Here is a 16,180-nt window from a genome sequence, read left to right on the forward strand (position 1 = left end):
ATTGCCACCACAAAAGAAGTGTTTCACAATCAGAGCAGTGAGGCCAAGGTTTGGCTTTACTCCTTCTTTTAAAGTATCAAACTTTCTTTAAGATTTATGCCTTCTCAGTTATAGAGATAACATCTAGTCACAGTGTGCCATTCAACTTCATAAACTATGAGACTCTAATGACATATTGCAAAGGAGACTTGATTATACAGTCTTATATATTAGCTCACTTCACTAGAAAAGGTCTGTTTTCACTATGCTAGTTTAAAAATACTCATGTAAATAATGATACCCATGTTGAATCACTTTACTGATTTGTATACACAAATGAGCTCATAGGATTGGTTGATTATTCTTATATTTAAATTCAATTTACATATATGTTCACAAAAGATTATTAAAATAATGATAAACAGTCTGAAACAGAAAAGTGCCATCGATAAGAATCTAGTTTTAATGTTATTTTTAACCTTAAAATTGTCTAGAAGAATCATTTATAAGAATGTTCAATATTATTTCCCAAACTGTTTTCCTTTGGTGATGTTCAATTTATTGTTACATCAACAGTCTCTAAAAATGTATGCTTCATACTATTTTTTTGGTGTATTTGAAGCTAATTCAAGGCCACATATTTCCTATCCTCAACAATGAGTTTTAGACAGACTCAAAAGGCTATACAATGCAAATATTTGATTATTTGAGTGATCAAATAAGGTGAATGAAGACAGAGAGAATGTAAAAAAAATAAATAAAAATTAAAAGGTGTATTGCAGATTGTGTGTCCCACATCTTTATTACAAAGAGGTCCTTTTATAAAAATCTTAAAAAAGCAAATTTTAGATTGAAAGGCACTTAATATCAGATGCTTTGCCTCCAATTAAGTACAATTAGCAATTTCCTAGGTACTGCTTATGGATAGAAACATGAATATTTCATTCACCTATGCACATGGATATCCCTCAAGCAACATCATTCAATATGATCGATCAAGCCACAACTTATATTGGTTTTTCTTGTTTTGAAGCCAGAAACATTAAGTTTATTACTCTGTCTTCAGCATTAACCTTCAGGAATCTCAAACCATTAGACACTGTTATTACAACACTGTTATTGTTTTGTGTTGATGGGGTTCCAACCTAAGAACCGAGCAACTGAATTACAAAGCAAAAACATTGTGAAATCTCATGACCTTTTGAATATGTTTACATTTTTTGTATTAGGCTACATTCATAGTCATTATCCTTAGCCGCATGTGGTCCATTGGGTATATATTGAAACTACTTGTGAAATGCAGATACCATGGTAGATGCTGTAAACACAAGACAATATCCTTTCACAGGTTCTAAGATCCCTCCTGAATAACCAACTATTAACTTCAGTTAAGATTCTCACAACTGCTCCATTTTCTTAGTAATACTTATTTATCCAATCCCTCTACTGTCATATCATTACCTTTTCTGGATTACACAGATATCTGGGAAAGGTAGTACCAATAAAATCATCTAGTCAGATAGGTTGTAACTTTGGGGGATTGTGATACGGAAGAGACCCAGCATTTAAACAAACTAACAGATGGTCCTAATCTCTGCACTAGAAGAGATCATCTAGGAACATACAATTGATATTACACAAGATACGACAAGTTATTTCCATCTTTCCTTACTGCGTTTATCCTCCCCAGCCTCTACTGCTCATTCTTTATCTATCTTCTTTATTTCCCGGATTTCAGTGCTTTGTTTGTGATTTAGGAGAAGCAGATTAGATTGTAAAACCCCAATTCCTTTAGAAATGGGGCTACAAAGGAATTTAAGTTTTTAATCTGTCTGCAAATGGCATTGACCAATTCAGAAGGTAGTACAGAATTTGATTCAAAGTCTAGTTGGAGTTCATCTAAGAGCATTAGCTGGGTTTAAAGACCTTTGAGAATATAGTACTCCTATACTCACTCAGGACATACAGTGTAACTCATGCTCCCCATATAACCACCCTATGTCCAGTCAAATTTTAATAAATTATTCACACAATTAACATAGTTGAGTTTATGATTCTACATGCTTGTTTTCAGAGAATGTTCTAATAAACTTCAAAGTTTAATAAATATATTGAAAGAAGTAGAAGTTATTAAGGCTAAATTCTTTTTTTTTTAAACTTCTCTAATATACTAAAGCAAGGTTTTATAGCTTTTATTTTACTAAGGTGCCTTTTGCTGAATGGTAATGCAATTACTTTTTTCTATTCCTCACAATACTGGTTCCTTGTTATGTCTTAAATTTCACCAAACTTTTCAGAAAATATATTACCTATACATCTTGTGAATGCACATCACAATTAGGCTCAGTCTGCTTTGAAACTAGTTTCATGTCTCTGTTTTGTATATTAAAAATAATTAGGTCATTTGCAAGTTATTGAGAATGTATAATTTGAGTATGGGTCTTCCAGTCAGTATGAATGCATGGGCTCTATGTCCCAGGGGTAAAGACTATGCAATATAATTATAATTTTGGATAATTATGAAAACTTAATTTTTGGATTTATGAAATCAGAATACACATATTTTTATTTTATTTCAGCCTGTGCCACATCATCTCATATTTAACTTTGGTTAATTTTAATGGTTAGATATAGTTCTGATGTCATGTATTAAATATGACATATATTTATATGGAAACATATTTCATCATTGATATCCACAATACAACCAATCACATTAATGTTAGAAATATGGGTTAGAATATGTGAAATATGCCCTATTCAAAATGTAAACACTCATGTTCTAGGTACGTTATTGAGTAGCATTAACTTAGAGGAACTGCTATCATATATTTTAGTATAGAGAACATGAGAATTTGGAGAAAGAAAGACTCTGAATGCCTATGTCAATGATGTGTGGGTGCATTGATGCCAAAGAAATTGTGATCTACATCATTTAATATATTTAGAGTAGTAGGATAATACATGCTCAGGATATTCTTTCACTCTTCATATGATTCCACATTGCATTTCCTGTGTTGAAAAGCTCAATTCTGTCAATGACTTTGTTGTATTTCATTATGCAGCAGGATGATGTTTGTATAATAGAAAGTATTGTGTCACCAAAATATTTAAGCATTTTTTCAACAATACAAAATGCAGAATACAATTATTAAAAGTGAATATTCTCTCCAGGATGATCTTATGAACCATAAACTAGTACTATGAAGGAAATAAAACGTTTTACAAACACTAGTTTTTGTTTGCATTGTTTGTTTACTTTTCATACTGAACCATGTTTAAGTTTTTCTGCTTCATGGAGAAAAGTTATCTTGAAATGCTGGCTAAGAATTCATTTTTTATGTGTTATCTACTAATAACTTGTTTTTATGTACAGAATGTGGTTGTTAAATGAATAGTATTCACCTTGACAAGAGCACAATACTATGCTACCATTTTCAAGAGGTATAGTTTCACTGAAACAACATTCATATGAAATATAATAATGTCCAAAACATTTTTAACATTTTCCACGGAAATAGTATTATGTTTATTTTCTTGATCTCAAAAATTTTTTGAAAATATATTTTATAAGCCATAATCTTATGTCATGAATAATTGTTATACACAGCTATTTTATTGGCATTTCTTGGAGCTCCAAACAAATACCTGCAAAGCCAATTTAATGAAGGAAGGGTTTATTTGGGTTTCATGTTCTGAGGCATCCCACCCATAATGGCTGAGAGGCATACATGGACCTTGACTCTGACTAGGATAATGAAAAGGGGAAAAGCCAATACCCAGCTTTTACTTAGTCTCAGCCTCTACCCACATTCATGGCAGGCTTTTCACTGAGTAAATTCTCCTTCAAAACACATACATACATACACACACACAGACACACAGACACACAGACACACACAGACACACACTCACACACACACACACACACACACACACACACACACACACACAAAGGCATATCTGCATATCTCACTAGTCTAGCAGACATGACCATATAAATTAATTTAACATCAATGCAGATATTTCATAACCAATTTCATAGAGAAATTACTTTAGATGTTACATAATCTGTTCAACTATGTCATAGTTGGAACACATAATAATAAAAAGATTAAGATATGACACAAAGAACTTTTGGACTCATTCATGTCACTTAGCAATGAAGTAAGTTCTGCGGATTCTAATATTTTTTTAAAGGAGGGAGCTTACAGCTTTAAAGATCAAGCCTCAAGATTAAGCACACTTTTTTGATGTTGTAATAACTTACTGAATTTTCCCCAGAAAATGATAAAATCACTTCCATGGAATAAAGTTAATGGGGGTCATGAGTGATGTCTGTACATTAAGCACAAAGATGTATTATCTAGTACTTTGCTTTTTTACAGCATTTTTTAGCTGTAGGCCAACCTTGAACTATTTAAGAGAACTGTAACAGGAATGCTATGATGGTCCCACTTCCCTTTCCTCTTGTGTGATATTCAACACAAACTAACCATGTGATTACTAACTGTTTACCTTACAATAACTAAGGGCAGCTGAGAGGTTCTGTTTCTGATGCTCTGACTTCCTTTGCTTAATATCTATTTCTGCACCTTCATTTACACTATAAAATACTGTCTTCAAGTCTGGCTAACAACTCTGATAAAAAGAATTTTTCCTTCTCTCTCTCTGTCTCTGTCTCTGTCTCTGTCTCTGTCTCTGTCTCTCTCTCTCTCTCTCTCTCTCTCGGCTTTTCAAGACAGGGTTTCTCTGTGCAGTTTTGGTTCTATCCTGGAACTTGCACTGTAGACCAGACAGGCCTCGAACTCACAGAGATCCACCTGGCTCTGCCTGCAGAGTGCTGAGATTAAAGGCATGTGCCACCGCTGCCCAGCGAGCTATTACTTCTTTATTGGTATATTTTCCATTCTCATGTATGCTTTCTTTCTTCTTTTAAAATTCTGGCTTATCAGGCACTGAATGGCCTGGGAATTGAACTAGGGTCTTCTGGAACATTAGTCAGTGCTCTTAATCACTGAGCCACCTCTGTCCTCCTCATGTACATTTTCTGTACATGTTTACAAACATGCATGGCTTTCTACATTTTACTTTGCCTATAATTCTCAACTCCCATAGTATGAACCCCATTACCTTCATGGTGTCTTTCCTTTACATTCATTTCATTCATGAGTGCATTGATGACAAAGTCAAGATTCTCATCATAAGGCTAGAGTAATAAAGAGTGATACAAGGCACTTGTAAAGACTCCACAATATCTGTTGTCCTTCCTCAGCCTATGTGGGGACTCAAGCTTTCCATAGAACTGTTTGTTTTGCTGCTGGACTTTCTGTAGGCAGCCTCTGTGTCACTTAGCGATTAGTCAGTATAAGATCCTGACTAAATTAGCTATTCATAACTGACTGGGTTATGATGATCACTTAAAAGTAACAGAGTTGCCATGAAGCCTTGCAGTACTTCACCAATCTCCTGTGACATATTTGAACACAATGAAATAAAAATCCACTTTATATTTTAAAAGAGGACCATAGTTTTTCAGTGATGTTTTCAGAATTTTTTTTATTCCTGACTACAATCTCTTTATAAATGTTTTGCCCCTCTTCTGCCATCATCATGTCCAGTTACCCATCGATTTACTATTGGTTTATTTGACAGAACCAATTTCCTGAGAACTGCATGTTTAAGTGTTTGTGGGCCATGTGGGTTTTCTTTCTTCTCCACCAAATAGAAGCACTTCAACTTCACTATTTTGGGGCTTTGTTTTTAATATAAAGAAGTATAAAGCTATTGTCCTGCTTCACATAACTTCCTCAAAGCAGTACTGCTCTCTTATTTAAGATTCCATGCTTAAACAGTTGTCAGCCTAGCAGCGCATCTTTTTGACTATATGGGGCTTATGTATGGTTTGTCGGTTTGAAACGGCCCCAGTGCTGAAGTGTTCACTGATTGTGAGTTATCAGAGAGGGCCCAGCATGTGTACATTGAATCAACTTGTTAAAGCATGAGTTGAGTTTGTTTGTAAGTTAAATGTTAACAGATCCACATTCTATATTAAATATGGTGTCTCTAAGCAGAAATAGACATAAAACAGATTAAGAGTTGGATAATTGATGCAAATTACAAAAAGGAGATTTTCCTATGATTCAGCATTAGTCACTCTAGTTTTCAGAGTAGCTATACTGGAGAAGCACCATATAAAATGAGTCAATTACACATTCATATTCTCCCATACAACAAAATACATGTTCCAAATTTGCTACCAATATCACCCCAAAATTCAATTACTATCTACAAATTTAACTCAAAATTTGAAAGCAAGAATATTTTCCTATTTTGAAAAGTTTACTCACCTGTAAAATGTAGCCTAGTTACTAAAATGTGAAGCAACAATAGTTAGGAAACAAAAAGATAGTGGAAGAAGAAAAAGAAGGGAAAAGTAAAATGTTTGAAGTGGGGACTTGAAAGGTGGCTCAGCTGGTAAACACTCTTATTTCCAAACATAAAGATCTGAGTTTGATCTTTGGGATTCAGAAGATGGAAAGAGAAAATCAATTACTGTAGGCTATCCTCTGACCCCTGTGGCTGTAAGTTTTCCTGTGTCCTGCCCAGTCTTGCAGCCACTCAGACCCAGAGACTTACATTATTTTCAAACTATGTGGCCTAATGGCTCAGCCTTCTTGCTAGCTAGCTATTACATCTTAAATTAATCCATTTCTATAAATCTATACTTTGCCATGTGGCTTGTGGCTTACTGGTACTTTATGTCTTGCTTCTCCTGGAAGCATATAACAGTATCTCCTCAGCTCTGCCTTTCTCCTTCCTCTCTCTCTAGTTGGAATGTCCCATCTAACATTATTCTGTCTCACCAATGGCCAACAGCTTTATTTATCAACCAATCAGAGTAACACACAGTCCCAGCATACAGAAAGACATTCCACAGCAGACCCCCCACATCTGCTCTGTGGTACATGCCTCCTTGTCCTCACAATAAATAAATTTTTAAAAGTAAGTTTGCATTTTATACATTGCGTTGTATTCTCTTCTTTCTTATACTATCATCCCTCAAAGGCCCAAAATTTTTATTTATATGTCATTTTCCAGATGGACAGTATTGGATAGAATTATATAAATTCTATGGGAACTTATAGCTACATTACATATGTTTGTATAATATTTCATATATTCACATATATTTTGTAACTTTGTTAACTCTTGAGTATAAGTATTATGAGGACCAAGAGCAGATGGGAGTCCAGTGAAGATAGGCATGTGGCTAATCCAGGAGGGTGACTGTCAAAGACCTGTGAAGGAAAATTCTCTTATTTGACTCTAGGTTTAAGGGCTGGGATGTAGGAGCGACAAATATGGCAATCAGACCTGTAACATTTAAAGAGAACATCTGTCTCAATTTGGGTAACTGTAATTCTGCCCTTGTATCTTCATAAAAGTTATAACTTTCTCTTTGCTGTTGTTTTGTTTTTCAAGACAGGGTTTCTCTGTGCAGACCTAATTGTCTTGGAATTCACTCTAGACCAGGCTGGCCTTAAACTCAGAGATTTACACACTTCTCTGCCTCCTGAGTGGGAGGATTAAAGGTTTGTACCACCACCTCCAATAAAGAACTTTCTTAATATTGGGTCTCTTACAGCATAAAATCTAATCAAGAAGCCATTCTAAGAATTATACCAATTTTGACAGTAGAATAGGGAAAAAAAAAAATGAAAGATGGTGTGTGTCATAGTTAGTGTTGGCAGTCAACTTGACACAATATAGAATTACCTGACAAATGGTGCTGGCATAACTGGATGTCAATGTGTAGAAGGCTGCAAATAGATCCATATCTGTCACCATGCACAAAACTTAAGTCCAAGTGGATCAAAGACCTCAACATATATCCAGCTACTTTGAACCTGATAGAAGAGAAAGTAGGAAGCACTCTTGAACGCATTGGCACCAGAGATTACTTTCTAAATATAACACCAGTAGCACAGACACTGAGAGAAACAATCAATCAATGGGACCTGCTGAAACTGAGAAGCTTTTGTAGAGCAAATGACACGGTCAACAAGACAAAGCAACAGCCTACAGAATGGGAAAAGGTCTTCACCAACCCCACATCTGACAGAGGGCTGATATCCAGAATATATAAAGAACTCAAGAAATTAGACATCAAAATGCCCAACTGTCCAATTAAGAAATGGGCTTTAGAACTAAACAGAGAATTCTCCACAGAGGAAGTTCAAATGGCTGAAAGACATTTAAGGAATTGCTCAGCATCCCTAATTATCTGGGAAATGCAAATCAAAATGACTCTGAGATACCATCTTACACATGTCAGAATGGCTAAGATCAAAAGCACAGAAGACAGCTTATGCTGGAGAGGATGTGGAGCAAGGGGAACTCTCCTCTACTGCTGGTGGGAATGCAAGCTTGTACAGCCACTTTGGAAATCAATATGGCACTTCCTTAGAAAATTGGGAATCCATCTCCCTCAAGACCGAGCTATAGCACTCTTGGGCATATACCCAAGGAATGCTCAATCATACCACAAGGGCATTTGCTCAGCTATGTTCATATCAGCATTGTTTGTAATAGCCAGAACCTGGAAACAACCTAGATGCCCTTCAACTGAAGAACGGATAAAGAAAATATGGTACATATACACAATGGAGTACTACTCAGCAGAGAAAAAACAATGACATCATGAGGTTTGCAGGCAAATGGATGGATCTAGAAAAAATCATCCTGAGTGAGGTAACCCAGACTCAGAAGGACAAACATGGTTTGTACTCACTCATAGGAGGATACTAGATGTAAAACAAAGATGACTAGAATGCTACACAACTCCAGGGAGGCTACCTAGAAAACGGGAGCCTAGGAAAGACCCAGGGATCACCCAATGACAGAGAAATGGATGAGATCTACATGAACAACCTGGATGACAGTGAGAGTAATGAAGGGCAAGATTTGAGGGAAAGAAAGCTTAGGGGAGCAGGAGATCCCAGCTGGATCAAGAACAGAAAGGGAGAATGAGGAATAACAGACCATGATAAATGAAGACCACATGAGAACAGGAATAGGCAGAGTGCTGGAGAGGTTCCCAGAAGTCCACAATGATACATCCTCTGTAGACTGCTAGCAATGGTCGAGAGAAAGCCTGATCTCACCTAGTCCGGTGATCAGATGGCTAAACACCCTAACTGTCGAGCTCGAACTCTTGTCCAACAACTGATGGAAGTGGATGCAGAGATCCTCAGCCAGGCCCCAGGTGGAGCTCCAGGTGTCCAACTGTTGAGAAAGAAGAGGGTCTGCAAGAGCATGAATTGTTGAATCCAAGACTGCAAAAAGCACAGGGACAAATAGCCAAACGAATGGAAGCACATGAATTATGAACCAATGGCTGTGGAGGCCCCAGCTGGATCAGGCCCTCTGGATAAGAGAGACAATTCAATAGCTTGATCTGCTTGGGAGGCATCCAGTCTGTGGGATCTGGACCTGTCCTTAGTGCATGAGCTGGCTGTTTGAAACCTTGGGCTTACACAGGGACACATGCTCAGTCTGGAAGGAGGGGACAGGACCTGCCTGTACTGAATCCACCAGGTTTAAATGAATCTCCAGGGGTTCCTTGATCCTGGAGGACATGGGAATGGAGGGGAGGGGCTGGGGGCAAGATGGGGGGGGGACCAGGAGTGGGGAGGACAGGGGAACCCATGGCTGATGTATACAATTTAAAACACATGATAATAAAGAAAAGAAAAAGAATTACCTGAAAAGAACCAAAATGTTATTGGTTTGTGGGCATGCCACTGGTGGATTATCTTTAGGCCACCCTCCTGTAGATATCACCATTCTCAGGAAGATGTTGCTAGGCTGTACAAAAAGATAGCTAATCAAGATGGAAAGATGGCTCAGCCACTAAAACGTAAACTTTGCTTGCAGAAGGAAGACCCAACCAAGTTTAATATCAGTAACCATGCCAGGGGACTCATATCTATGTGTATATCTAGCTCTAGGGCATCTAACACCCTCTTGTGGCATATGTGGGCAACTGTACTTAGGTGTTCCATATACCCTAAATAGACATATATGCATAAACATAATTTTACAAAGTTAAAATGAAAAAAACCTAGCTAAACGTGATCTTTAGAGTAAGCTAGCAAGCAGCCATCCTTCATAATTTCTACTTCAAATCTCTGCTTGACTTTCTGCTCTGCTTTTCCTTGGTAATCTGAAGCTGCCACAAACCTATTTATTTATATTTTTATTTTTTAACTTTCAATTACTTTGGGTTTGATTGTTTCATCACAGCAACAGATACGAAGATAGAAGAGTATATTTACCTTAAAACAAAAATAAGATGTTCCCTCTGAAATCCTTCACATTTTGGTTTTAATACTAGCACATCCTTTCATAAAACACAGATTTGAATTCATTGTAATGCACTTGTGAAATAGTAGTGGGACACTGGTGCTTGACAACAATGACAGCGATAGTCATAAAGGCATCCTTATTATTTTACTTTGCAAACTTGCTGACTCTGCGAAATAGATTCACTAAAATAATTCAATGGCTGATGACTTCTCTCAATGATATACTACAAATGCTGGAACAAATAATCCAAAAATTGTCTTAGATTGTCTAAGCTGACACCATTGAAAAGGTGACAAAAGTGACGCAAAGGTGACAAAAGTGATGCTTTGAATTATTATATCCTACAGATGTTTGTCAAGTCATTCTTTGCTGGATATTAGGTAAATTCATGTAGTACATAGAGGAGGATTTTGCATTCTCACTAAAACATTATTTTATGAATGGCAGAGAGAAGGGGAAAAGTACATCATCTCAAGTTATCTTGTGAATAGTCTGTGGTACTGGGAAGTTCATCTATTCTCAGATGCTTATATTTGTTGTTCTAAAACAATTTATCCACACCCATGGATATACTTATAGAGCTGCAGTGTTGTCTTCCTTTTGTTAACTAATCAATTGCAAAAGACATATACTAAGTATCATATGAGGTTTTATATAGGCTTAAAAATCATTTCCTCTAGCAATTTCCTAATACTCATGTACTTCACAACTTATGTGTGATCTGCAGGGATACTGTTTCTTCATGAAAAACATAACACCATTTTCATCTTCATCTTTGTCATCAGTAGCTCAGCTGCCAACTTCATATAAACCTGGAGTCACATAGAGGAGGGAACAGTGATGAGAATCGCCTGGATCCGATGCATCTTTCAGCATGTCTCTGAGGTATTTTCTTTTATGATACTTGATTCTGTCGGGGATGCCATCAGTAAGCTGTCTTGACTATATAAGAAAGCTAAGTTGAGCAAGCAAGCCAGTAAGCAGCATTCCTCCAAAATGTCTGCCTTAAGGTTCTGCCTTGAGTCTTGCCTTAGCTCTCTCCTCAGTGTTTCAGCATAATCTGAACTATGCAATAACCCTTTCCTCCCCAAGTTATTTTGGTTGAGGTGTTTTATCACAGCAACAGAAAAGCAAACTAGAAGCTCCCTGTATTTCCAGCAGCCCTGTCCCTTCTCTAACCAACTTGTCCTCTGGAAGGTTTATTTCAGCTTCATGATTTTCATTTTATTTGCATTAAGATAAAAGGGAAAATAACTCAGTTATCATTTTTCCTGTGTTGGATTAATTGTATTGTGAAACATTTACCTATATAAATCACTGTCTTTGAGTGACACTTCTCAGCAGCCCTGTAATATTTTCCCTTACAGACATTGTGTTCTACTTCTCTGTTAGTAATGACATCACAGTGGAAAATCACTTAGATTCTAATCATATACCTCTTTCAAAGAATGCAGGAAATGAATCTTGCTTATGTGAGTACTTAAATTTCATGAAGATATTTCTTTTTCTTTTTTGTCCCCCAGGGGAGAGCGCGCATGCAGTCCCCCACTACCCCAAATTTTGCAGTCGAGTTTCCCGCATCTGGGGAAATCACAGGGGTCAACACACCCCAAGTGCAATGGGTGAGCCTCGCCCTGGAAAACCACCTGCTGGATCATGGTGTCTCCCCTGCCAGGTCAGGAAGATATTTCAAACTTCATTCCCCTTAAAATATAAGAATGTCACTACTCTCTAGAAATGTGATGTTATATTGAATCTTAAGGTGGAAATGTTTAATGTTACCAATTGCCCAACTGATTTCTGATTTAGTCAGTTTCTGAATTCAGAATTTAATGATTTATAACATCTTTAAGCCCTAGCAATATGTCAGATTTAAATTTCAGAATAAATGCAGCTCTGACCTATGACATGGTCTTAAGAATAGAAAAATTATCAAGCCCCTTTATCTGGCTCCACAAACCATTATAATAACACTCTAATGGTTCTGGAAACTCTTGCATTCTGGCAAACTCACAAAGATTTCATTGTCTTCCAAGATTTAAAATGCATTTGTAAATGAAACTTTCTTATGTATGTATGTATGAGGTGTTCAACCTTTTTAAATTTTTTTTTGTGATTCTATGTAATTATATTCTTCCCTCCTTCCAAACCTTCCCATATTCCCTTCCCAACTTTTCTTCAAATTTTTGGCATTTGTTACATTTAGTGTAAAGTGTGCATGTAACATAAATATGTGTATGCACACACTAACACTAATATTATCTTTTCATCATTTATGTTGTTTGTATTACAAATTTATTGTTTGAAAAACTGTTTTAAGTAAGTCAAATCTGGTTTTAATCTGGGAGTAAATTATTAAAACAAAAGATAAATTTAGGGTGTATTACTTATCATAATTACCAAAAGATCTTGTCCAAGTATCATTCATGATTATTTACCAAAAGTATTGGCCCTATAAACACCATTTCTATCCTAGCATTTTAACAGTGTAACCAGTTTTCAATGTTTCCATTTTCAGCCATTCATTTAATACTTGATACTTTAAACATCAAGAAGCTTCTATGACGTTTGATCAAAGTTTGATTTTTTTTGGTGGGGGGGGGAGGGGAGATGACATTACTGTCCTAGAGTGATAGAGGAGAAAGAAATAAAACTTAGTTTAGAGATCCTATCTATGGTCAGGAAATGTGCCAGTGTGATGAAGCATGGACCCATCCTTGTTTTCCCTAGAGATTTTGTTCATCCTTAAATATGCTTAAAAAGAAAATATCTTAATCTAGTTATGCATAGAAAGTAGCAAATGTGGAACAACAACATTTTTTACTATTTAAGCAATAGCAACACACAAAGTATAAATCTTTTTGACTTAGCAAACACACAAAAGTGTTTTTGCATACAACACCTTACTTAGTTCACATAAGAACCGCCTTATATAGTGTATACTATTAAACCCATTTGACACAGATGAAGCTGAGAGAAGTGGATCATGTGGGACATTTGTATTTGGATCTCACTGGCTCACAATCCTGAATTCACTCTGAAATTAGTTTTTGTTCAACTCCTGTACTTTCTAATAAATGAACTGGAGGATTCTCATTCACTCTTCGACAACACAGAACAAAGACAATGTATTTTAAAACCTCAAGTGGTTCTAATATTTAAAATATATGCTAATATAAGTTGTTTACAGTTTCTGGCTATTATTAATAATGCCTCAATGAACATAATTGAACTAGGGTCTTTGTGATAAGATGGAGCATCCTTTAGGTATATACCCACTAGATGTCTCTCTATTGGAGGATGGGTAAAGAAAATGTGGTACATTTACATAATGGACTATAACCCAGTGCTGAAAAAAAAGTGACACCATGAAATTTGCAGGTAAATGAATGCAACTGGAAGAAAAAAAATCATTCTGAGTGAGGTAACCCAGACCCAGAAAGATAAATATCACATATAGGTGGGTGTTAGCTGTTAAATAAATTATAAATCAAGCTGCAGTCCACAGACCCAGAGAAGTTAAGTTAATAATAGGGTTATAGGTAGAAAGCTTGGATCTCCCTTGGAAGGGGTAAATAGAATAGATTCTTTAGGTGGACTGGGGACAGGTAGGATGTGTAGCTAGAGTTTTCCTGCCTGGCCCACAGTCAGGACAAACCTCTCTCATCCACCAGGCCCATAGACACTCAGACCCAACCAAGTAAACACACAGAAATTTACATTGTTTACAAACTGTGTGGCTGTGGCAGGCTTCTTGTTGTCTACTTCTTCTATCTTAAATTAACCCATTTCTATTAATCTATACTTTGCCACATGGCTCGTGGCTTACCATTACCTTACATCTTCCTTGTCACGGTGGTGGCTGGCAGTATATATATAGTGATATTTTATTTTTATTGAAATGTGATTTTATTTGTATGTTAATAAAGTTGCCTTGAGGTCAGAGCAAGCCAGAGCAGAAGCTGGGCGGTAGTGGTGCACGCCTTTAATCCCAGCACTTGGGAGGCAGAGCTAGGTAGATCTCTGTGTGTTCAAGGAAACAGCCAACATGGCAGACACACGCCTTTAATCTCAATAGCAACCATAGAAGACCTGGAGGTCTGTACAAACAGGCAGTGATGAGGAGGTCATATGGCTGGGTTTACAACCAATGAGAAAACAGAACAGAAAATCTATAAATAGACAGGACACATAGAAGTGGGTCTCTTGCAGAGAGGAAGAACAGCAGAAGCAGCGAAGGGTAAGGTTTTCTGCTCTTACTCTGACCTCGTGGTTTTTAACTCTGCAATTGGTTCTGTGATTCTTATTTAACAAGCCGGTTACATCTACAGGGATGGAGAGCTGGAGGGGTCAGGTGGAGAGGGAGAGGGAAAGAAAAAAATTAATTAACTAAAAATATCAAACTATACTCCTCATATTATTTGTCTTTTATGTATAGCTAAAGAAAGGTACAGTCCTTATCAATATTTTGGAGTAGTCTACAAATTCATAACTATATGTAGTTTCTTAGTTATGTAACATATTCATTAATGGTTATATAAAATACAGATTGTCCAATTCCACAAAGAAAACAATATATAATGAAGCAGAAAACTCTCAATTTTTCTAAAGCTCAAAGTTCTCCAGGTTCAACTCATACTTTCTGTTCTCTGCTACGCTGACCAGACAGTGAACTGAAGTCTTTTTGTGTTCCTCAGTCAGGCAGAAGGATGGATAAAGACTGAATTGTTTGTACAGCAACAGATATATCCAAATCTCTCCATGACTCACATTTTTACTTTATTTCCTTCTATTTGAGTGTGAACAATTTTAAAATAGAGTGAGGACTGTTGTAAGAATTATACAAAATAACTTGACGATCATATATGCTTAGGTGATATAGCCACAAACCAATCTCGATCTCCCTGTGTCCTGGCCTACACATTAGAACAATACATTCCTTCTATCTGTGAGCCATAAAATGCTAAGGTCATGGTGGTGCTTTAAGTACTGCAATGCCAGAAATGAAGAAATTTTTCTACTTTCATCATATTCAGCAACATGGGAAAGACAGAATCCTGACAATGATAGCGTAATATAGTAACAAGGTAAGATAACAACATTGTCTACATGGAGGCTAGAGCTTATGCCCCCAACTGAAAAAAAATATATGGTAGATTTAGACAAGGGAGTATTACTCAGATATTAAAAATAATTACAAATAATGACGTCAGGAAATTTGAAGGCAAATGGATGGAACTAGAAAAAAATCATGCTGAATGAGGTAACCCAGTCTCAGAAAGACAAACATGGTATGTATTTACTCATAAGTAGATATTAGCTATAATAATCCACATTCCCAGAGAGGCAAGGTAACAAGGAGGCCCCAAAGGAGGACAGAGATACACAGATTTCTCTAGGGAGGGAAAATAGAAAAGATCCCTTAGGCAGAATCAGGGATGGGAATATGAGGAACTGGGTTGGGGGAATGGATGGAGGGGGAGATTACTGAAAGAGACATTGCATTTTGGATCTGATAGAAACCTGGTACAAGGGAATCTCCCACAAATCTACAAGAATAGCCCCATCTAAGACTTCCAGCAACAGTGGATAGGTAGCATGAACTGGCCATCTGCTGTAATCAGATTGGTGACTACCCCAATTGCCATAAGAAAGCCTTCATCCAGTGATGGATGAAAACAGATTCAGAGGTCCACAACCAAGCACTGGGCTGAGCTAAGGGAATCCTGTTGAAGAGAGAGAGGAAGGATTGTACTAGCCATGGGGTCAAGGTCATCATAAGGGAGTCCACAGAAACAATTAGCCTGAACTTATAGGAGCTCACAGACTC

At 36.8% G+C, this 16,180-nt stretch overlaps 1 protein-coding gene and 1 non-coding gene across 11 annotated transcripts in view; both read right to left on the reverse strand.

The window, feature by feature from the left end:
* Cdh7 (cadherin 7) overlaps positions 1-16,180 on the reverse strand; it is a 133,717-nt gene that overhangs the window by 93,274 nt on the left and 24,263 nt on the right. The gene's annotated exons all lie outside the window — the stretch shown is intronic.
* LOC118593584 lies at positions 11,871-12,033 on the reverse strand. The gene has a single exon (XR_004946258.1). It is a non-coding gene; the product is annotated as a U1 spliceosomal RNA (small nuclear RNA).

The sequence above is a fragment of the Onychomys torridus genome, chromosome 11 (assembly GCF_903995425.1).
Source record: "Onychomys torridus chromosome 11, mOncTor1.1, whole genome shotgun sequence".
Lineage (NCBI taxonomy): Eukaryota > Metazoa > Chordata > Mammalia > Rodentia > Cricetidae > Onychomys > Onychomys torridus.